The sequence below is a fragment of the Peromyscus eremicus genome, chromosome 15, assembly GCF_949786415.1.
Source record: "Peromyscus eremicus chromosome 15, PerEre_H2_v1, whole genome shotgun sequence".
NCBI classification, from domain to species: Eukaryota; Metazoa; Chordata; class Mammalia; order Rodentia; family Cricetidae; genus Peromyscus; species Peromyscus eremicus.
The window spans coordinates 71,243,681-71,267,951 of NC_081431.1; the positions used below are offsets into that span (position 1 = coordinate 71,243,681).

The window sequence follows — 24,271 nt, forward strand, 5'->3', positions numbered from 1 at the left end:
AAAGAGAAAGAGAGAGGGAGGGAGAGAGGGAGAAAGAGAGAGAGAGAGAGAGAGAGAGAGAGAGAGAGAGAGAGAGAGAGAGAGAAAGGGGGGAGATTTCTTTGTGTTAACACTGGAAAGAAGGACAAATATATCCAGTGATAGCCCCACCTCCAAGTCCATCTTTGGAGGTTCTGAAACCAAGCTAAGGTTTAAGTCAAGGCCAGAGTTCTGCACAGCTCTGCAGTCCTGGGCAAGGTGTGTGGTCCAACCACCATTGGCCTCTCGCACTCTGACAAACTGTGAATCTCCTTCCAGAGAAAAGTCCCCTCTCTGTCTGGCCAGCCCAGGCTTTGTGCTTTCCCTTTTCACAGCATGGAATTCCAGTGTCTTGGGGTCCATTTTGGCAATGGTCTGATAACCAAAGTAAGGAACGTGATAGTCTCCTTATCTTCATCCTTGCTGTCCCGTCATACTTCCTGCCCTGCTTCTGCTGCAATGACAACAGCTTCCTGTAGGTGGCACTTTCCACGATAAGGTGAAAGGTACCTAGTACTGTGCTAAGTACAATGTCTGTCTTAGTCATTGTTCTAGAGCTGGGAAGAGACACCATGACCATGGAAACTCTTACAAAAGAAAGCATTTAATTGGGATGGCTTACAGTTTCAGAGGTTTCATTATTGTCAAGGCAGGAAGCATGGCAGCACACAGGCAGACATGGTGCTGGAGAGGTAGCTGAGAGTTCTACATCTGGATCTAAAGGCAGCAGAAAGAGAGAGACACTGGGCCTGGTTTAAGCGTTTGGAACCCCAAAGCCCACCCCCAGTGACACATTTTCTCCAGCAAGGCCACACCTACTCCAACAAGGCCACATCTCCTAATCTCTATCAAATATCGCCACTCCTTAATGACCAAGCATTCAAATATGTGAGTCTATCTGGGGGAGAGGGCATTTCCTATTCAAACCACTACAATGTTCTTACAACAACTACAGAGGCCAGAGAAGCCAAGTGATTCCTCAAAGGCCACAAAGGCATCAGAGGAGGAAGCCCAGCTCAAATCCATGACCTTAGCTAACCACCACAACTATTAGGACTGTCCCAAATCCAAGTCCAAGGCTCTGTAAGGCCCGCTGTCTTAATTTGGGTTTTCTATTGCTGTAAAGAGACACCATGACCATGGCAACTCTTGCAAAGGAAAAACATTTAATTAGGGTGGTTACATTTTCAGAGGTTTTGTCCATTATCACCACGGTATGACGTGAAGGCATACACAGGCAGGCAGACATGGTACTGGAGAAGGAGCTGAGAGTCCTACATCTTAATCCACAGACAACAGGAAGTGAATTGAGATACTGGGCGTGGCTTGAACATATATGAGACCTCAAAGCCCACCTCCACAGTGACACACTTCCTCCAACAAGGCCATATCTCCTAATAGTGCCACTCCCTATGAGCTTATGGGGACCAATTACATTCAAACTACCACATTCCACTCCTTGGTCCTCATAAGCTTGTAATAATGCCATAATGCAAAATGTATTTAGTCCAACTTTTAAAGTCCCTATAAACTATCACAGTCTCAACAATATTTAAAAGTCCAAAGTCTCTTCTGAGATTCATGCAATCTCTTAACTGTAATCCCCAATAAAATAAAAACCAAAAGGCAGATCACATACTTCCAACATACAGTCATACAGGATATACATTACCATTCCAAAATTGAGGAGAGGGAGCATAGTGAGGAAGCTATGGACCACAGCAAGACTGAAAACCAGCCAGGTAAACTCCAAACTTTCTATCTCCATGTCTGATGTCAAAAGGCTCTTCAGATCTCCAACTCCTTTCAGCTTTGTTGACTGCAACACACTTCTTTCTATTGGTCTGGTTCCACTCCCTGTTAGCAGCTTTCCTCAGCAGGTACCCCATGACTCTGACATGTCCACCGTCTTGGGGTCACCATGGCAATCCAGACTTCAACTTCACAGCTTCATGCAATGGTTTCTCTAGGCCCCCATTCAGAGACATCCCTGACACATGCCTGGCTTCAGTAGCTTTCCTTAGTCACAGATAAATATTCCATAACTCCCTTTCTTTTATTCTTGACTCTAAAGACAGAGCCACGTGGCTGAAGCTGCCAAGTTCTGCTGCTTTCTGGAGCCGAAACATGGTACCCTTATTCAATTACATCTTCATCAGCTTTCTGTTTTTGATGGTTTCCTTCACTGCCTAAGCTTGGCTGTTCTGGAACTTGCTCTGTAAACCAAGCTGGCCTCCAACTCAGAGATGTAAGGATCTGGTCCTTAATTACGTCATCAGCCTTCAACGGCGTCCCAGCCTAAAAAGTGGGTGGGCCCTCTGTGCGTCTCTCTCTTTACTTTCCACTCCTTCCTTAGGTCTGGACCTCCTTCTCTTTCCTCGCTCTCTCTCTCTCTCTCTCTCCCTCCCTCCCTCCCTCCCTCCCTCCCTCCCTCCCTCTCTCCCTCTCTCCCTCCCCCCCCACTCTCTCCCAATAAAGCTCTAAAAAGGTAACCATAGCTGTGATTCTTCCAACCATGTAACTCTCCTCCACCGGCATGGCCTCTGCGGGCGGCAGCCAGCCACGAGGAGCAGCGCTGCAGCATAACCAACATTGGTGCCATGACTCGGACACACCACCGAGGACCTGCTGTGACCGCTGCTGCCTGCCACCTTCCTCCTCCATCCAGCAAGATCACGAGACTGAGAGCACACACGCACATCCCTCGCCGCCTCCGCTGGACCCCCACACAGCTACCACTACTGATATCATCATGATTCTTTACAGTGAGTCTGCCATTCTCACGGCTGTAGTCTGAGCTACATTCTTTGTGATGGACACCCCAGGGATTGTCCTCTGGCTGTACTGGCAACAGCAGGCACATTTTTGCTCCTGACGAGGAGGTCAATGGTGTCTAGGGTTCAACGGTGGACCAACTGCAGTACAGCTGAGCCCTCACCTTCCCTTGATGAAGAGGAACGGTGACTTGAGCTGATTCAAGGATCTCTCTCCACTCTTTGGGGACGCCCAAGATTGTAGTCTGATCCCAATTTGTTATTTTAGTTTTTTATTTTTCTCTCGGCTACAGCCATGAGACAAAGGGGTGGATACGATACATTTACCACCTACATTGGCGGATGGGGCGGGCACAGTGTAAACCTGGCCGCATAACAGCGTCGCAGGAACTTCTGCCAGCGAACGGGCAAATAAAGAGTTACTTTATCTCCAAGCTTTCTGCTAAAGTTCTAAACCCTTCTCCTTCCCCACTTCTGCATCTGCCATGTGCAACCTTTTCTGTCTGACTTCCGGCGGCAGTGGGCGGGCTCAAATGGGCTGGCTTGGTCAGCTTCTACAACTCGCCTAACTCACCTTAACTCCACCCACTCATTCTCACGTGCATACAGACAGGGCCCTGATCTTTGCCTTGTCCCTAATTCCAAAAAATAAGTTCTCATGCACCACAAGCTTTTCTCTTCCCAGTCCCCTGTTCTAACTCACTGTTCAGCTAATGGTACAGGACCACCACAGAACCAGATTCCAGAGATCATCAACATCTTGTCAAACAGAAAGTTCCCAGCCACAGCCAAGAGGGATACATGTCTCCAGAGCAAACGGATGACAGACAGCATCCCACAATGCCTGTCTACCTTAGAAGACTCCCCTAAGAGCCAACTGATGCCCAATTGTCAGCTGGAAGCAGTTTTTGAGAGGAACGATGCCCCTATTCCCATCTACCTGCTTTTTTTTTAATACGTGAAAGCCTGGGATGTAAGGATTCTGTCCTTAATTACATCATCAGCCTGGGACGGCATCCCAGCCTAAAAAGCGGGTGGGCCCTCTGTGTGTCCCTCTCTTTCCTTTCCGCTCCTTCCTTCCATCTGTCTTCTTCTCTCCCTCTCTCTCTCCCCCCTTCCCTTCCCTTTCCTCTCTCTCCCTCTCTCCCTCTCTCTCTCTCTCCCTCTTTCCCTCTCTCCCTCTCTCTCTCCCTCCTTCTTCTCTTTCCATTCTCTCCTTCCGTCTGCCCTCTCTCTCTCCCCTCTCTCCCAATAAAGCTCTAAAAAGGTAACCATGGCTCGTGACTGTCCTCCAGCACTCTCCTCCATCAGCATGGCCACCACGGGTGGCAGCCAGCCAGGAACAGCGCCATTTAACCAACAAGAGGTCCACCAGTCTCTGTCTCTGGAGTGCCTGGGATTAAAGGCATACACCACTATACCTGGCTCTAAGATTTTCTTTAATGGGATCTTGCTTTGAGATCTCTATTCCTTTTATTCCATTTCTTAATCCATTTATCTCCTTAAACACAGGACTTAGCACCATTCTACTTCTTGGTGCTCCTTTTCTTCTCAAATTGCACATTTTTTTATTTTTCCTTGCTCAGCTTGCTCCTTTTTATTATATATAAATATGTTTAATATATTTTATTTTATTTATGTGCATTTGTGTTTTTGCCATGGGTGTCGAGGTGCCCTGAAACTGGAGTTACAGACAGGTGTGAGCTGCCATGTGGTTGCTGGGAATTGAACTCGGGTCCTCTGGAAGAAGAGTCAGTGCTCTTAACTCCTAAGCCATCTCTCCAGCCCCCATATAAAATTTTATAAGCATCAACGCTAGTAACTCTTGTGGGCTACAAGAATATATTATAGAGATTCAGCTGTGTATTAAAGCTATACTTTGACTGGCCAAGGGTCTGTCAAAAGGCAAGTCATTTATTATGAATATTTGGTGTTACCCAGCCTTTAATATTTCAGCTGTCTTCTGCTATGAAATTCTTGCGTGCCCAAACATTACCAGACCATTTGGCAAACAGCTTATCTTCGCAGACCTGCTGAACTTCTAGGTAACTAACTCCCCCCACCCCCCATCCCCACCCCCCCACCCTCCACATCCCCACCCCACTCCCAGCCTAGGAGACAAGCTGACTGGAGACACATAGCTTTGTTTCTTGTGCTAATGAAGCTCAGACCATCCCCTTGCCTTGAGGCCTAGTGGCTCCCCAGAGTAACTGACTGAGAACAAAAGAGGGTTTTATATATCAAGGTGGAAGGTAGGGTGGAGGAACATTCCTGAGAAGACAGAGGACACAGGTGTTTTCTGTAGGACAGAACAGCATGACCAAGGAGAAGAGAAGAACACAGAGGTAACATAAATGGCAAGGCAGAACTCTTGAGCCAGGAGTAGAGAGCTAGCAGAGATGGAGGGAGGAGAAACAGAGGATGAAGATGAGGCGGGAAGCATAAGAGCTTAGTTGTTAGCAGGACTTTGAGGGAACAGTAAAAGAGAGGAAAAAGGGGAACTGAGTGTCAGGATGAAATTGAAGCTGTGTAGACAGGATTTCATCCCAGAGAAATAAAGTAGATGGATAAAGAGCTTGGTGTATCTATATTTATTCTTGTCCTGAATGCCTGATAGAGCTATAGCTGTATTGATAGAATTCTGTCTTAGAGGAATAAAGTTAACCGACATAAGAGTATAGTGTATGTAGATTTTTTTTTTCCCCTCAGATATCCCACACCAGACGAAGCAAAATCCCCAGACTCTGGGTATTCCATAAGTAATCACATGACAGAACCTACACTACGCTGTTTTGAGATTTCCTCTGCCAATGGAATTAATCCAAATCTCCTCACTTTAGGTTCAAGCAGACTCTTCAGACAAGAGCAAAAAGCAGCCACATTCTTCACCAAAATATTACAAGAATGATCTCCAGGCAATATACTAAAATTCTTCTCTGAAACCTTGAGTCAGTCCCCTGCAGTTCATCAGATCACACTCAGCACCACTGCCTTCCATGCTCCTACTGGAATGGCCCATTGAGCAGCACTTAATACATTCAACTGCTTTTATGATCCACAGTCCCATGGTTCATATTCCTTCAAACAAAAGCATGGTCAAGCCTATCACAGCAATACCCCAGTTCCTGATAACAACTTCTGTCTTAGTTCAGATTTCTATTGCTATGAAGAGACACCTTGACCACAGCAACTCTTAAAAAGGAAAATCATTTCATTAGGGTGGCTTACATTTTCAGGGCTTTTGTTCGTTATCACAATGGTGAAACATGGTGGCATACAGTCAGACATGGTACTGGAGAAGGAGCTGAGAGTTCTATATCTTTGATTCACAGGCAACAGTGAGTGAACTGAGATACTGGGCATAGCTTGAGCATAGATAAGACCTCAAAGCCTACCTCCACAGTGACACACTTCCTCCAACAAGGCCACACCTACTCTAACAAGGCCACACCTCCTAATAGTGCCATTCCTTATGAGCTTATGGAGGCCAAATACATTCAAACTACCACAGTCACCTTCCTTGACCTCCAAGCAAGATTTGACCCATATAAAGTTCTCCTTTTCTTGTCTCACACTTGCTGCCTCTTGGCTCTTCTCCCAACGAGCAGACAGACAGATGGACAAATAGATGGATAGACAGGTAGATGAATAAACAGTTGGATGAACGGTTGGATGGATACATGCATGAATAGATGGACAGGTGAATGGATGGATGGATGGATGGATGGATAGATAGACAGATGGGTTGATGACAGACAGATACTGCTAGTAGCAAGTGAAGGAGTGCTTACCTCAGAGTGATCTATTTGGGCCACTGCCATTTCCTGTTGGCTGAGCTTTGAGAACACCACAGGGACTATCAGCTCCAAGTGCAAGTGAGTACACAGCCAGAGGAAAGCTCCCATATCCCTCCTTCACCCTGACAGTTGTCATCCTGAAGGCTGACAGGCCTCTGAGGCCAATTCTGCCATCAGAAAGGAAAAGCCCTGGCACAATATTTTGCATTCAGGAAATTAACATTTCTAGCACAATTAAATAACTATGAAAAAAGCTCCACAGCCACCGGGCAGTGCCCTTTCAGTGGGCTCTGAGGAATGCTGGCACACGCGGCAGCATTTTTCCTACTCCACCACCCCCATCACAAGTACACGGAACAAAAGACTCAGGGTAGGTGCAGGGAGACCAGAGGATGCAGAAAACACAGGAGGCACTTGGATTTCAGAATGAGCCTTGGGAGTATGGGGGAAATCTGAGAAGGCCCTGCTTTGCTCACCTCTGCCTGGGCATCTGGGCAGCAGGCAGTGTCCCAAGTTCAAGCAAGCAGATGCTCCAGCCAGGGACTCCTAGAAGCAGGTCAGGTCAGAAGTCCTAACAGAACAGGTTGCATCCAGCTCCCAGCTGCAGAGTTGAAAATGAGTGGTGGCATTTGTTGTCTACATAGGTGGCTGCAGTATTCTACTAGTCAATCTCCAACCCATGACCTGGCTGCCTGTGACTCCTGCCTGTCTCCCCTCAGCCTCCCTGGTTTTGGTGAGAAGTCCTTCTTCCCTCATGCCGGCTCATCATCTGTGTGAATGGAACCCTGATGACCTTTGAAGGGAAACATGATGCTAACAGACCATTCAGTGGGGCATCTGGGATTTCAGGTCACTTACACACACACACACACACACACACACACACACACACACACACACGCGCGCGCGCGCGAACACACATACATCACCACCACCAACACCACCACAGCACACCTACTACATCCTGTTATGGATTGAGACAAAAGCATAGGTTCTGTTTTAAAGGACCTGCCTGCCACCTCTTTCACTAATGCTCGAGTCCTGCTACACATCTCTGCTTTGAGGCTAGTCTCCCAACACTGCTTAAATATCTTCCTTTTTCATTTGCTTATGAGTGGTGGAGAGAGATCCGTGTTTCTTCTCAGGTTTTTCATCATTTTTTTGGGTTTTGTTGTTGTTGTTGTTGTTTGCTGCTGCTGCTGCTGCTGTTGTTTGTTTGTTTGGTTTTTGTTTTGTTTTGAGACAGAGTTTCTCTGTGTAGCCTTGGCTGTCCTGGAATTCACTTTGTAGAACAGGCTGGTCTCAAACTCACTGAGATCCACCTGCCTCTGTCTCCCAAGTGCTGGGATTAAAGGCGTGTGCCACCACCACCCAGCAGGTTTTTCATCTTTAAAAAAGAAAATTAGAGCCAGGCATGGTGGCACAGACCTTTAATTCTAGTCCCCATAACCCCCACCCCACATGCACTCAGAAATCAAGCTACATCTCCTATGCTGGCTAGTTTTATGTCAACTTGACACAAGCTGTAGCTGTCTGAGAGGAGAAAACCTCAACTGAGGAAATGCCTCTATAAGATCAGGCTGCAGACAATCCTGTAAGGGATTTTCTTAATTAGTGATTGATGGGGAGCAGCCAGCTCATGGTGTCTAGGGCCACTCTTGGGCTGGTGGTCCTGGGTTCTCTAAGAAATCAGGCTGAGCACGTCGGCAAGCAGCACTCCTCCATGACCTCTGCATCAGTTCCTGCCTCCAGGTTCCTGCTCTGTGTGAGTTTCTGTCCTGGTTCCTCCCCTGACAAATAGTGATGCTGAAGCCAAACAAGGCCTTTCCTCTGCAAGTTGTTTGTTCACGGTGTTCCACCACAGCAGTAGTCACCCCAACAGGGACCCCTCCCCTGCCGCTCTGTGCTCTATCTCTGGTTGATATAACAGGCCTGCTTCCTTATCTCTGCTGCCCACACTGCTCTACAGCTCTGAACACATGAGCTCTGCCCCCAAACTGGACGAACCATGGCCACACTATCTGTCCCTAGGGATAGTTATAAAAGCAACACCCCTACTCCCTCCCTCTCTGTCCCCTCACTTCAGGTCCCCCTCATTGGGTCCATGACACTATTTCTTATAGTCTTTCACCTTAAGTGAACTTTCTTAGTGTTTTTATGAAGTTTATAATGTTGTCCCACCTCCCATCTGTGTCACACCACCTCTGCTATGATGTACTGTTCCTCATAATGCTCTCCTGCTCAAGGACCCATGACCTACATGGTTGTGTGGTGACTGCACCCCAGCCACCTCTTTTTTGAGAAGAGGCTTTCTACATAGCCTTGGCTATCCTGGAACTCACTATGTAGACCAGGCTGGCCTCAAATTCCCAGAGATCAGATGACGTGGGATGTCTTTCTGCATGCTGTGAATATGTGTTGCTCCCATTGGTTAATAAATGAAGCTGCTTTGGCCTATGGCAAGGCAGGATAGAGCCAGGTGGGAAATCCAAGGAGAGATACAGGAGAAGAAGGGTGGAGTCTGGCAGATGTCATCCAGCCTCCTAAGGAGCAACATGGCAACAGAAGGGTAATGCCACAGGCATGTGGCAATACATAGATTAGTAAAAATGGGTTAATTCAAGTTGTAAGAGCTAGCTAGTAACAAGCCTGAGCCATTGGCCAAACAATTATAATTAATATTAAGTCTCAGAGTGATTATTTTATAAATGGTGTGCTAGCTTCGGCAGCACATATACTAAAATTGGAACAATACAGAGAAGATTAGCATGGCTCCTGGGCAAGGATGACAAGCAAATGCATGAAGCGTTCCATATTTAAAAAAAATAAAATATTAAATAAATAAATAAATAAATAAATAAATAAATAAATAAATAAATGGCTGCACGTCTAGGTGGGACGCAGAAAAGCCTCCAGCTACATTTGGTGCCCAACCAACATGGGGCAGGAATTTCCACATAAGACCTGAGAAAGCTTTTAAAAAGGTGTTCAAGAACACATAAACAGAGCCAAAAACAACTTCCTAGTCGTGTCTCTAATGTGGTTCACAGTACAGAGACACCTTTAGGGCTTGAGCACAGCATGATGGATTCCCACCATGGTACACAAGCCGCACAGCATACTGCATGACGGATTTAGCTTTTACTCATACAGACAAGAAAGGTTTGTGGGTCAGCTGCATGCTACCTGGAGGCAGCATGGACCCCAGAGTTTGGGGGCGGGGGGGTGAGGTAAGCATGACTCTCCTGGATGCCTCCATCATGTTGGGAAGCCAAATGGGGCAAAGCCAGAAGCCAAAAAAAAAAAAAAACCTTTGGTCCTAGCCACACCTGCTTAGCAATTTAAAACAGTGATCAGAAAAAAAAAAAAATCACAGACACAAAAAGAAACCTCTAAACAGGTCACAGTGTGTTTTTTAAATGTACATAGGCTTGGGAGAGAGAGGAAAAAGAGTATAGGCAGTTATAGAAAGAAAGAAATAGTTTTAAAAAATAAAGTCTTTAAAGAGACAGTAAAAGTAATAGAAATAAACCACATAAAGATGGAAAATACACAGAGTCAATTATGTATATTATTGTGTTTTCTTTGAATTTTTTGACCGTTAATGAGCTAACTACAGAGGGACATTTGATTGTGGGGGCTGCTAAGTTAAACCAACATATTTTAAAGATATCTTGACTTCAAAATTTGGGTCTAAGGATATGTTGCTTTGGAAAAGAGGTTCTGCTTTTCTTTCCACAGAAGATGAGAAGCTGTGAATTGCTTCCAGGTTAATATGCTTTGATTACATAAGACCCCCTGAAAAGTTTCCAATGGGAACAATGGCCCAGTTGATCCAACATCCGCAACAGCTTCAAAGCCAGTGACTGAAATGGACCAACTACACAAAACACCCCAGTCAAGACTTGACCATAATTCTAAATTTTCTCAGGATCCCTATAAGATTACCAGTACCCCCAATCAACAGGAAGTAGTATAGGAAACTATGCCCAACTCCCAAAATATTGTTTATGAATGTTTATTTTCATTTAAAGGGGGTTGGTTAACGGTCATAGTCAATCTCTTTCTAAAGAAGAAAGGGGGATATGATATATAAATGATGGGGAAAGGATAGTTTATGATAATAAAAAAGAGGTAGATTATTGAATCTATTTTAATAAAAAAACAAATATTAATCTCAAAATACTTTACATTAATATGGATTTTGGTTTATTGATACAAATTTAAGGTCAATTTTGTTATACTATATGTATATTTCTACTCTTGTTTAAGGTATTATGTTTATGCAGCTCATTTTAAAGTGTAATATATAGTTAAGATATAAAAACTTATTTTTTTTTTTTGAGACAGGGTTTCTCTGTGTAGCTTTGCGCCTTTCCTGGAACTCACTTGGTAGCCCAGGCTGGCCTCGAACTCACAGAGATCCGCCTGGCTCTGCCTCCCGAGTGCTGGGATTAAAGGCGTGCGCCACCACCACCCGGTAAAAACTTATTTTTATTTTGTTTTCAAGACAGGATTTCTCTGTGTAGTTTTTGGTGCCTGTCCTGGATCTTGCTCTGTAAACCAGGCTTGCCTCAAACTCACTGAGATCTGCCTGGCTCTGCCTCCCAAGTGCTGGGATTAAAGGCACACACCACCATCGCCTGGCTAAGAAATATAAATTAATAGTCATCTATAATAGTCAAACTTATAGTCATGTTAGTTAGGTTTTTTAGATATGCAGAGATACATTTCAGATCAATAGGTAATCTTCAAACACTTCAAAAACCTACACAATATGGCATTTAAAATGTTTAAAGGACTTTTCTTGACAATGAGACACATCTGTTCCTGGCAGCACCAATTACTTCAAGAGGATGATGGGTATTGAAGAAATTCCTTATGGAGTTTGCTTTCAATATGGCAAGGATGTCCATTTGAGCAAGACACTGAAGGTCCGCCAAGGTGCTTTGTTGGAATCCGGTCTTGCCCACTCTCACCCCTCCCTCATCCAACACACACTCACCTTCTAGGACCTAGCGGTGCCTCACCACCTGGGCCACCTTCCCAATGAATAAACAAACCTCAATTCCTTCATTTCAGAGGGGAAAGGCTGGGCTAGAATTAACAAACAGATTGTAGCCAAATTCTAAAGGGACACTTGTGACCCGCCCTTTGGCTATCAGACCATTGAGAGGATGGACCCCAAGAAACTGAAATTTCCCCCCAGAGTCTCACGCTCAGAAGGGGGAAAAAATGGTGAAGCCTGGCACCAGTCCTGGGGAGAGCATGTCTCCCAGGAAGAGACTTCACACAATGCTGACAGCCTGTCAGACCCCCTTGCCAAAGAGACTGGAGGCCGGACTGATGGGTCAGTGACGGGCAGGACCACACCTTGACCAGGACTGCTTACGTCCCTGTATGTGTAACTCTTGCTTTCTGTTTAAGTCTGAACACCACGGCAGCACTCTGAAGAGTTGGGACAGGGTTCATCAGACTCTCTATTTGTTGTTCTTCCCTGTGTGGCCACAGAGAGCAAATTGCTCTTCTCTGCTTTTAACTATTAGTTTTCTGTTTAATTGTCCTGTTGAAAACTGGTAGCCCAAGTGGCAGTGTTGCTAGGGCTCTGACCCTAATAAATCCAATAACAGGATCCTTGAAATTCCTTCCAACCTAGATGCGATGGTACATGTGTGTATTAGAAATAAGTCTGGGGTAACAAAGAAAGAGACCATCACTCCTATAGAAGCGTCTCAACAAGCCAAAACTTCATTCTTGATCAAGAAGGCACGCTCAAAGAACAACCGCATGGGGACAGGAAAACGCACTTTGCTTTTGTTCTAACACAGGTGGTGACTGTGTCTTTTTCCCATTGGCTGAGGTCCGACCTCACAGTCTTTCATGATGGCTAGTTTTTGTTGTTGTTGTTGTTTTAAGATTTATTTATTTATTATGTATACAGTGTTCTGCCTACATGCATGCTTGCAGGCCAGAAGAGGGCACCAGATCTCATTACAGATGGTTGTGAGCCACCATGTGGTTTCTGGGAATTGAACTCAGGACCTCTGGAAGAACAGCCAGTGCTCTTAACCTCTGAGCCATCTCTCCAGGCCCAGGATGGCTAGTTTTAAAAGACTTGGCACAAAGGAAATGGAGAAGAGAAAGGGGTCACTGTTTAATTCAGTTAAATTCTGAGAATGCAGCAGGGCCTTTGGGAAAACTAAGGTTTTATTGGTGTGTGTGGGGGGATTAAAACATCTGTATAAAAGTCCTACAGACGGGGAGATAAAAAGACTTGAATTCCTTGTCACAAACACAATTTTTATCATGTTTGCTAGAAAAGACTCATACTTAATATTTCTTACACCTGGAGTCCCAGCTGCTCTCCAGGCTGAAGCAGGAGGATCTCTTAGGGTTGGTAGGTCAAGGCCAATCAGGCAACAAAGCAAGACACCATCTCAAACCAACAGAAAAGAAATCCCCTCTGTTCTTCTGTCCTCCTCCATCACTCTGTGCTGTGAGACTGGATTACCTAAGGTCCGTGCACCTCTCCAGCAGAAACCTCTAGTCTCTTCCTCAGCAGCGTAATGTGGAAAGTTTATTTGGCTTACACTTCAGCATTGTTGTTTATCACTGAAGGAAGTCAGGATAGGAACTGAAACAGGGCAGGATTCTGGAGCAGCAGCTGATGCAGAGGTCATGGGGGGGGGGGGGACCTGCTTACTTGCTTGCTCAGCCTGCTTTCTTATAGAACCCAAGATCACCAGCCCAGGGATGGCACCACCTACCATGGGCTGGGCCCTCCCCCAATGATTACTAATTGAGAAAATGCCTTACAGCTGGATCTCATGGAGGCATTTCCTCAACTGAGGCTCCTTCCTCTCTGGTGACTCTAGCTTAGGTCAAGTTGGCAGTAAGGAGAGGTGGGCCCAGGGCCAGGACTGTGCTGCCTCTAATGGCCATCTGTGTGTTCTTGGCTGATCACTTGCCCTGCCCATCTCATACCACTTGTTCGCCCTCTGACCATAACTGTCTTCTGACCGCAGTCCCCTTTGTCCCTTCAGTCATTCCCTTGGCCTACGGCCTGTGGTGAACAGCAGGCAAGCATGCAGGACAGTCAGGGGCCCTGGGAGTGGCTGTCAACTCAAAAGCGGGAGCTGTGAGGCACTCGATGACACCACATCTGGACTGGCCACTTCCAACTGTGTATAGAAACTTTGCCTTACTACTTAATTACAGGGCAAGATCACTTACCTTTCCTTTAGTGAAAAGTAATGAAATGAAATAGAATAAAAACTTCCAAAAGTCACATCGTATCACACACCATAAAAGGAGGTTGTATCTGCTAACACCTTGGTTTTAATAGGTCAGAACCTGCAATCATGTGACCAAAGCTTGAATGCCATTACCGTACATCCATGAGACAACCCAACAGACATTTTCCAACATGCACATTTGCAAACAACGAGGATGGACCGGCATTAGCTGAATTAGCTCCACAGCTCAGGCAATGAGGGCGCCCACCGCAGGAAAGGAACAAGGCCACTTGTCATGTCCAGACTCGGTTCAGAACAAAAGTCTGGTGTCTTTGACAGTCTTAGATTGTTTGCTGGTGGATAAAAGTAAGAAATACTGTGGGGAATGATCTTTCCCAAAGAAGAAGTGCTTAACTTATTAATTAATTTATTTTATATATGAGAGTGTTTTACCTGCATGTAAGGACACCAAATGTTTGCAGTGCCTGAAGAGGCCAGAAGAGGGCATTGGATCCCCCTGAAACTTGAGTTTCAGATGGTTGTGAGCTAGCTTGTGGGCGCTGAAAACAGAATCCAGGCCTTCTGTAAGAGCAAAGGTGCACTTAACTGTCAATCTGTCTCTCCAGGCCCAGGATTAGTTGTTTTTTTTTATTTTGACTCAAGAACTTTGGACCTTATCTATAAGGAAGAGAGTGATGGGGTTTTAGTTTGGTTTTGTCTTGTGTAACCTGTTGTACAAGTTACATAGAAATATTACTGTAGATGTACAATACACTTTGAGCATACTCACTCACAGTCCACAGTCCTCACATTTCTCCCTGTCCCGTTAGCTCCCTTCATTGCCCAATCACCATTGCTTCTGCTTTCCCGCCATCGGCACATACACGGTTATATAAAGTCTAGGACGGACACGTGGAGAAAACGTGCTCTCTTAGTCTGCCTTCTACTGCTGTAATGAAGACCATGACAAAAAGCAACATGGGGATAAAAAAAGGTTTATCTTGATTTCCAGCTTATAGACCTTCATGGAGGGCAGTCAGAGCAGGAACTCAAGACAGGAACCTGGAGGCAGGAACTGAAGCAGAAACCGTGGAACACCACTTACTGACTTGCTCCCGTGGCTCGCTCCCCACAGACTTACCTACGGCAACTGATGGGGACAATCCTCAATCGAGATACCCTCTTCCCAAATAACTCTAGCTTGGGTCAAGCTGATAAAAACCTAACCAGGACACATACCATATTTGTCTTTTTGAGACTTGCTTAATCCCCTTAATATGATTAGCTCCAGTTCATCCATTTTACTACAAACCACTGTGATGCCCATGAATGTCAACTTCAGAATCTAGAACCACCTCAGAGACCAGCACTCAGCATGTCTATAGGGGAGCATCTATCTGGTCTGCATTAACTGAGGTGGGAAGACCCATCGTAATTGTGGGTGGGACCATTCCCTGCACCAGGGGTCCAGGAGTGTGGACTTATGTGTAGAGGGGGAGCTGAACACTAGCATGCATGTATACCTTGCTCCTTTCTTCCGGGTGAAGATGCAATGTGAGCAGTGGCTTCCAGCTCCTGCTGCCTTGACTTACCCACCATGATGGACTGCACCTTGAAAAGTGAGCTAACATCAACACTTTCTCCCTTGCAATGCTTTTGTCAGAGTATTTTATCACAGCATCAGGAAAAGAAACTCAGACAACCACAGAACTTCATTCTCCTTGGTAGCTGAAAAAAATTGCTCACATTTTCTTATATGTTATCCTCTGTTGATGGACACCTCTGATTGGTTCTATAACTTAGCTATTGTCCATAGGACTGCAGTAAATACAGGTATGCAAGTATCTGTGATATGCTGACTTACAGTCTCTTGAGTATGTACCCAGGAGAGGTACAAGATGAACAATCCTAATTAGTCTTAACAATAAAATCCTGGAGTCAGATATCAGGGTAAAAGCTGGAAGATCAGAGAAGCAGAGCAGCGGCCACAGAAACTTCTTATCTCTCTGAATGTTCAGACCAAATGGGCATCCTGTCTCTACAAATCCTCAGACTGAATGGGCCTGAGATCCTGTCTCCACCTGCCTTGTATTCCTGTCTCCACCTCCCTAGTGCTGGGATTAAAGGCATGCACCACCACTGCCTGGCTCTGTTTCTCTTTTAGACTGGTTCAGTCTCATGTATCCCAGGGAGTCTTGAACTCCTGATCTTCCTGCTTCCCCCTCCTTCCAAGTGCTGGATTAAAGGTGTGTGCCACCACTGCCTGGCCTCTATGGTTGACTAGTGGCTTAGCTCTGCCCTCTGATCTCCAGGCAAGCTTCATTTGTCAGAACACAAACAAAATACCATACAACAGGTACAGATGGACCATAAGGCATATTTATTTTTAGGTTGTTTTTAGAAACCTTCATACTAATGTCCATAGTGACTGGCCTCGCTTGCTTTCTCAATATCTGTGTATAAGAGCTCCCTTCTGTCCACATCCTGGTAACTGTTTGTTTTATTTTTTTAATGACTGTCATTCTAACTGGTGCGAAATGGACTCTTATTGTTTTTATTTCCATTTCTTTGATGGCAGGTGACATGAACATCTTTTCTTGAGTTTATTGGTTATTTATACTTCGTTTTCTTAATTTTTTTTTGAGTTTTTTGGGTTTTTTTTTGTTGTTTTTTTTTTTTTACACTTTCTGTATGTGTTTGGCTGAATTATGTCTGCACACCACCTGTGTGCAATGCCCGAGGCAGCCAGAAGAGGGCACTGGATTCCCAGGGACTGGAGTCACAGTTACTGAGAATCACTCTGTGGTTTCCAAGAACTGGACCCACATCCTCTGGAAACGCAGCCAGAGCTCTTAACTTCTGAGCCATCTCTCCAGCTGCCTTCACCCCAACTTCTGAGAACTTCCTGATCATCCATTTCTTTAGCTGATTATTGACTGAGTTGTTTGGGGTGTGTGTATGTGTGTGTGCCTGTGTGTTTGTGTGTGTGTGTGTGTGTGTGTGTGTGTGTGTGTGTGTGTGTATGGTTTATTTTTAGTTATTTTTATATTGTAGATATTAATTCTCTGACAGATATCAAGCTGGCAAAGCTTTTGTCCAGTTCTTTAAGCCATGTCTTCACTTGATTATTTTCTCTGCTGTCTTAACTTTAAAACACCGAAGAAATGGAAGAATTTATTAAAAGATGGAAAGAGCTCACATGCTGCTAGATTAGAAATTTTTGTTTATAATGATGCTTTTATTAATCCTTGAGAATTTCAAGCAATGCATTTTCTTTATTTTTGAGACTGTAATTTTAATTACAGTGTTTGTCCCTTTCCTCCTCTAAACTTTCCCATCTACCCCTCTCCATTTTCCTTTGAATTCATGGCCTGCTTTTTTTCATTAATTGTTATTGCATGCATATATGTATTTGTGCATACATATATATCCCTAAATATAACCTGTTGAGTCCATATAATGTTACTTATATACATGTTCTCAGGACTGAGGTTTTAGGTTAGTAATTTTAATATTGTGAACTGGCTGTACTACCAAGACCAATCTACAGATTCAATATAATATTCCTCAAAATCCCAATGTCATTCTTCACAGAACTAGAAAAACAATCTAAAATGCACATGGAAACACAAAAGGCTCCAACTAGCCAAAGCAATCGTGATCAAAAAAATAAATAAATACACACAGTGCTGGAGGTATCACCATACCTGGTTTTCAAGGTGTACTTCAGATCTACAGTAACAAAAATAGCATGGTTCTGTCATCAAAACAGACACGTAGATCAATGGACTGGAACAGGAAAACAGAACAGATGCAAAGTCACGAAGCTACAATACATGTTGAAATAAACATCATCTCTGCAACAAATGGTGCTGGGAAACTGGATATCCACATACAAACACATGAAACTAGATCCCTATCTCTCACCCTGTATAAAAATCAACTCCAACTGGATCAAACACATTAATGTAAGATCTAGTGTGTGTGGAGTAGGGGGAGAGTAGAGGAAATACTTCAAGATGCTGGTGTGATGGTTAAACTTGTTTGTCAACTTGATTCTAGATGACTAGAATCAACCAAAAACACAGCAGCTGGGCACACATGTGGGGGATTTTCTTGACTGGATTCTTTGAGGCTGGAAGACGTACCCTAAATCTGGACCACATCTTCTTGTGGCAGCCCACATAAGGACATGTCTGTTTGCCTTCACTCCTGCTTGCCCTCACTGCCACTGGAAAGTTTATCTGTCCTGTTGCTGAGGCACCTCCACTGATACTACTTCTGATACTACTTAGAGGGATTCCAACATAGACTGAAGACCAGCTAAGACACCCAGCTTCACGGACTGAACAACTACTGTATTCTTGGCCTTTCTATTGGGAAACAACCACTGTTGGACGAGCTGGACCACAGCCTGTAAGCCATTCTAATAAATCTCCTTCTGAAGTGTGCGTGTGTGTGTCTGTGTCTGTGTCTCTGTGTCTCTGTGTCTGTCTGTGTCTGTGTCTCTGTGTCTGTCTGTGTCAGTGTCTCTGTGTCTGTCTGTGTCTGTGTGTCTCTGTGTGAGTGCTCCTCTAGAGAACTCTGACACAGTTGGCATGAGCAAATACTTTCCCAGCAGGACTCCAGTTGTTCAGGAAATAGCCCTCACAATTAATAACTGAGATTCCATGAAAAGGATGGTTTTAAAATACCATTGAATGGATTAATTCTTTGTAGATTTCTATATTTCATTTTGAACCTTTGTATATTGCATAGTATTTCTGACTTTCATTTCTTTATTGTTTTCAGTTAATGTGTCCAGCTATGCAATAGTTTGTACACATGTTTCTTTCTTTCTTTCTTTCTTTCTTTCTTTCTTTCTTTCTTTCTTTTTTCCAGATTTTCTTAGATGTACTGCTTAAACAATGAAAAGTCTAATTAAAACTATAGCAGCAGTTGGGAATCCCAGTGAAGAGGGCCGTGTGATGTCATTGAAGCCATGGTGATATCATAGAAGCATTTACAAGATATTTAATTTTAAAGTGAATGCATATGTACATGTCTATGTGTGCATGACACACCCTGGGGAGGTCAGAAGAGTCATCTGAGCTCCTAGATCTGCAGTCACTACGGTGCTGGGACCCAAACTCTGGTCCTCTGTAAAAACAGTATCTTAGTCAAGGTTTCTATCGCTGTGAAAACACACCTTGGCCACGCCAACTTATATAAAGGAAAAACATGTAATTGAGGTGCCTCACATTTTCATATGTTTAGTCCACTATTGTCATGGAGAGAAGCATGGTGGCGTGCAGGCAGACATGGTGCTGGAGAAGTAGCTGAGAGTCCTACCTCTCAAGGCCCAGGAAGTGGCCTGAGACACTGGGTGGTATCTTGAGCATTTATGAGACCTCAAAGCCCACCTCCACAGTGACACACTTCCTCCAACAAGGCCACACCTACTCCAACAAGGCCACACCTCCTAATAGTGCCACTCCCTTTGGTGCCCATTTTCTTTTAAACCACCACAAACAGCAAGGGCTTTTAACCAGTGAGCCACCTCTCCAGCCCCTAAGCTATCCATATATGTTTATTTTTAACAAATACTGAGTGAAACATTTCAAACATAAACATTAGGGCTCGGTGTTACAGTGCTTGCCGATCCTGCACAGGTCTTGGATTTCCATTTCCAACACTGCAAAACTAACTGACTGAATGGATGGGATCAATGAATGTATAGGTCAAAGAAAATTGTAACTTATTTTCCTCTATTGGCTGTAAACTAAGAAAAATATTGGAATATGAATGTTCTCAACTGAGAAACAGTCTCATGGCAGCTCTTCTGACAACAGAGTTATTGTGTCCGTTTTCCTGGGGAAACTAGAACAAATGCCTTCATCGCAGACCAAGTGTCAGGACAGATCACAGAAGCAGTTCCAGCCGAGTCTAGCTTGCTGAATGTACGGGTTTGCTGAGGTTACATACAGCAGCATGGGAGAAGGGATGCTTACAAGAGTCCCTTGATCTAACAGGGAACATGGGTGACAGTGTGGAAGTCCGGAGCCCCTGAAGGACTTGGAGCTAGGTCCACAGTAGCCTCCTCTCCATGGTGGCTGTTACTGCTTATATAACCTTGGAAAGGGCCTTAGGGATCTTGTACCTTTCAGAGCTTTGTGAGCCTTGTAAGTTTTGTCTACTTCCTGAGTTGTCCATGCCTTCCTCCTCCAGGAGGGAAGGTTTCTGTTAGCTATACAGCAAGAGAAGATGTCAGCCCTGATGACTATGGAGCATCTGAAATGTGGAACGCTGTTTCATCAGGAAGGAGCCCAGTGCTGGCCTGAAGGAGGCTTTTGTTTGGGGTTTTTTTCTTTTAAAGATGTATTTAATTTTATTTTATGTGTATGAGGGTTTTGCCTGCTTGTATGTAAGTGTGCAGTGTTCACAGAGGTCAGAAGAGGGCATTGGATCCCCCAGGACTGGAGTTGGTTGAGAGCCACCATGTGGGTGCTGGGAATCAAACCCTGCTCTTCTACAAGAACATCAAGCACTCTTGACTGCTGAATCAGCTCCTCTGCCTGGGGAGTTTAAGGCAGGCTCTCCCCCTCCTGTGCTTCTCTCGTTCTGGTGCTGGGGATGGAACCCAGGGCCTCACACACGCTAGGCCAGAGCTCTGCCACGGACACACAGACACACACACACACACCACATCTGTACCTTCAATAGTGATGTTCCAGTGACAGCAAGCCATCAGGCGGGCAGGTGTGGTAGGATGGCAGCACCGCCGCCTTCCGGCTATGGGACAGGAAAACACGCAGGCATCTTTCTAAGCACCACAGCCTTCCTTTCCTATTAAATGAGGTCACTCGCTCCCGAAGCACACCATGCTGGGCCTAAGGGTGTACACGAGGTTGCTCCTCTGTCTTCTCCTGCTCTGTGGAGCCCACTTACAGCAAGTGTTCTACAGTTGCTTATTGTCGCTGCTAAAGCCCACTGAGAAGAGGAACCATGCAGAGGGAAGCCAGTGGGTCTGTCCCTGCAAAGTCCTCAGAGGCTTAAGGCAAAGTCAGTAGGAAAGAGAGGAGGCACCCCCTCCCCAACCAGCTGCCACTATCCCTGGGTACCCACCCCGAGGGCAGCTTCATTTGCATGTGATTTGCATAACTCCGCACAAGCTCTCTGTTCCCTGTGGGTCTGACAGCCTACCATTTCATTCAGGGAGCTCTGCCTCCCACAAAGGAGCATCATGGGACTAGGAGATGACTCAGTTAGAAAACCACTTGCCTAACAAGTGTGAAGATAGGAGTTTGATTTCCATAACCCACCTAAAAGGCCAGGCACAACTGGGTGCCATCCCAGAAGTGGCTAGATGGGTGGTGGAGACAGGTGACCTCTGGAAGCTTGAAGGGTGTGCATCTACTGAATTCCAGTTAATGAGAGACCCTTTCACAGACAAAAGGTTGTAAACACCTAAGGAATGACGCTTTATGGTGTCCTCTGGCCTTTACACACATGCTTACCAGTGTGCGTGGACACACACACACACACACACACACACACACACACACACACACGCGCGCGCGCACACACACACACACACACGCAGGCACACACACGTACATACTCACAATAAAGAATCTAACCTCTCAAATGCTGACTCTTTGGTATGCTTCTTCGAGGCCTTGTTTGTCTTCATGGTGCTTCTGATGCACTCCAGGGAACAACTCCTTCTGTAATCCTCTCCCCTGACTACGGAAAAGAGAGGCAAGAGCTGGAAGGAAAGCTTTCCAGGCAAGAAGCTGGTAGGGGGGCAGCAGCCACCTCTCCTTCTGTGGGCATCAGAGCGATAGGATCTTGGCTACAGTGCCTGTTCAGTCTGGGCCGAGGAACTGCTGCGGGCAGTTATTTTGAACTCTCAATGTGTCACAGTAACTTGCCTCGGGGACAGGTCGCCAACCCACAAGATCTATTGCGTCTTCTGAAAAGTGTCAAGATACAAGGACTCATCCACCTGACTGTTGCTAATTATCCCAGCCTCATTTCTTCCCCTTTTGCTTTTGTTTTGTTTTGTGACACAGCATCATGTAGCCCTAGGCTGGCCTCTAACTTGCTATCTAGCCAAGGATGACCTTGAACTTCTGACCTGCCTCCATTTCCCGAGTGCTACCATGCCTGGTTTTATGCAGTGCTGGGGATGGAACCAGGGCTTTGTACATGCTAGGTGTGGTGGTTTGAATAGGTATGTGTGTGTTGGACCCCAAAGTTTAGGGTCTCAAGTGGGCACCCCAAGAACCCAGACTCCAGTCCAGTTGATGCAACAGCAGGAGGATTTATTAAGCTTCTGTATAGAAGGGCTCCTCTGCTCCCAAGAGCAAGAGTCGCATCTTACTGTAGCCACATGGGTGCTTTTAAAGGAAAAACCCACAAAAGCCATAAGATTACAATTCCCATACAATTTCGTTTCACAAGAACATGGTCTGATCACAGAGTGGGTACAGTCATGTCCGCATGTACATTCTTCCTGAAACCTCAAGGGGGGTATCAGGGCGGGAGTGGAGTTTACACAAAGGTCACAGTGGTCCTTCCTGGAACACCTGCAACTATCCCAGTCACAGTTGAGCACATCTCTTAACAGAAATCTTTTTACATTGTTATATTGTTACAGGGGTGATTGAGTAGTGGCTGAGTCAGGTGGCCCTTGGAACTAGATTTTTAGTTTCTCATTTCCTGGTGCTTGAAGTTTCTCTCTTTCTGAGGCTTGGGGGTGTAAGCCTGAAGGGCTAGGGTCTTTCAGTGTGGTAGTATTGTGTTCCCCAAAATATTGTGCACCCTAATAAACTTGTCTGGGGTCAAAGAACAGAACAGCCACTAGATATAGAAGCTAGAAAATGGTGGCACTCACACCTTTAATCCTAACATTCCAGAGGCAGAAATCAGTCTGGATCTCTGTGAGTTCAAGGCCACATTAGAAACAGCCAGGCTTGGTGACTCACACCTTTAATCCTAAGAAGTGAGCCTTTAATCCCAGGGAGTGATGGCAGAAAGCAGAAAGGTATATAAGGCGTAAAGACCAGGAACTAGAAGCATTTGGCTGGTTAAGCTTTCAGGCTTTCAAGCAACAGCTCAGCTGAGATTCATTCTGGATGAGGATTCAGAAGCATCCAGACTGAGGAAACAGGATCAGCTGAGGAATTGGCAAGGTGAGGTAGCTGTGGCTTGTTCTATTTCTCTGATCTTCCAGCATTCACCCCAATAACTGGCCTCAGGTTTGATTTTATTAATAAGAACTTCTAAGATTCCTGCTACAGGTATGGCCCCCATGGACTCATGTATTTAAATACTTGGTCCATAGGGAGTGGCACTCTTAGAAGATGTGGCCTTGTTGGGGGAAGTGAGTCACTGTGGAGGTAGGCTTTGAGGTCTCATATGCTCAAGCTACACCCAGTGTGGCACACAGTCTCCTGCTGCCTACATATCAAGATGTAGAACTCTCAGCTCCTTCTCCAGCACCATGTCTGCCCTCATGCTGCCATGCTTCTCGCCATGATGATAATGGACTAACCTCTGAACTGTAAGCCAGCCCCAATTAAACATTTTCCTTTGTAAGAGCTGCTATGGTAATGGTGTCTCTTCACAGCAACAGAACCCTAACTAAGACACTCAGCAAGCACTGAGCCACATCCCCAAACTTCCTTTTTGCATCCACTGTCTCATAGCTGAGAGGAAGAGAGTCATTTCTGGAGTGAGCATAGGCAACTAGAACACAATGGTAGGCAAGGCAAGGGTTGAATGCCCCATGGATGTCACACTGTGTCACACCAGGCAGCTGATATAACCTTCTTATGCTTCAGGGTCCTTGTTTGAAAATGAGCAAAATGCACTAGAAAGATTAGAAATGAGTAATTACAATTTTAACACTTAATGCAAAGTGCAGCCCCTGCTGTGTGGGAAGCAGACAAAGAAATGCCAGCTATTCTGTCCCAGACGCTGGCCCTCTTCAGCCTTCCCTGGATTCCACTGCCAACATGAGGTAGCAAAGGCAAGCCAGGCCTTACCTCACCTGTACCTTTCTCCCCATCCCCTTCTTGCAGAGTTATGGGGGTCCTGGCAGCCCTAACAAGCCAGGCTGGGCTACCACCTGTCCTCAAGAGGCCAGCTACACATATAAGTAAAAAGCTGTTGTGTAAGTTTCCTCTAAGACTGAAACACTCCATCCTGTAGGGACGTTCCTTAAGACAGGAAGTAGACAATTCAACATAGCTTCAGGAAGTCCCCGAAACTGACCAGATTCACTAGAGTTCTGCTTCCCAAGAAGAAACAATGAAGACTGCTGAGGGTCACTCTCAGACAAGCTACAAAGAAGACTGAGACCAGACTAGCTGCCTGGAAGAAGCAGAAACCAGCTGAGCTGCCTTGAACGGGCTTAGGCCAACTAATTCACCTGGAAAGGACATTCTCCAACCTGTTGGAC

The 24,271-nt window shown here is 45.3% G+C and overlaps 1 non-coding gene across 1 annotated transcript; it reads left to right on the plus strand.

Moving 5' to 3' along the window:
- Positions 1-9,302: 9,302 nt before the first annotated feature.
- LOC131925910 (U6 spliceosomal RNA) lies at positions 9,303-9,409 on the plus strand. The gene has a single exon (XR_009383404.1). It is a non-coding gene; the product is annotated as a U6 spliceosomal RNA (small nuclear RNA).
- Positions 9,410-24,271: the final 14,862 nt, after the last annotated feature.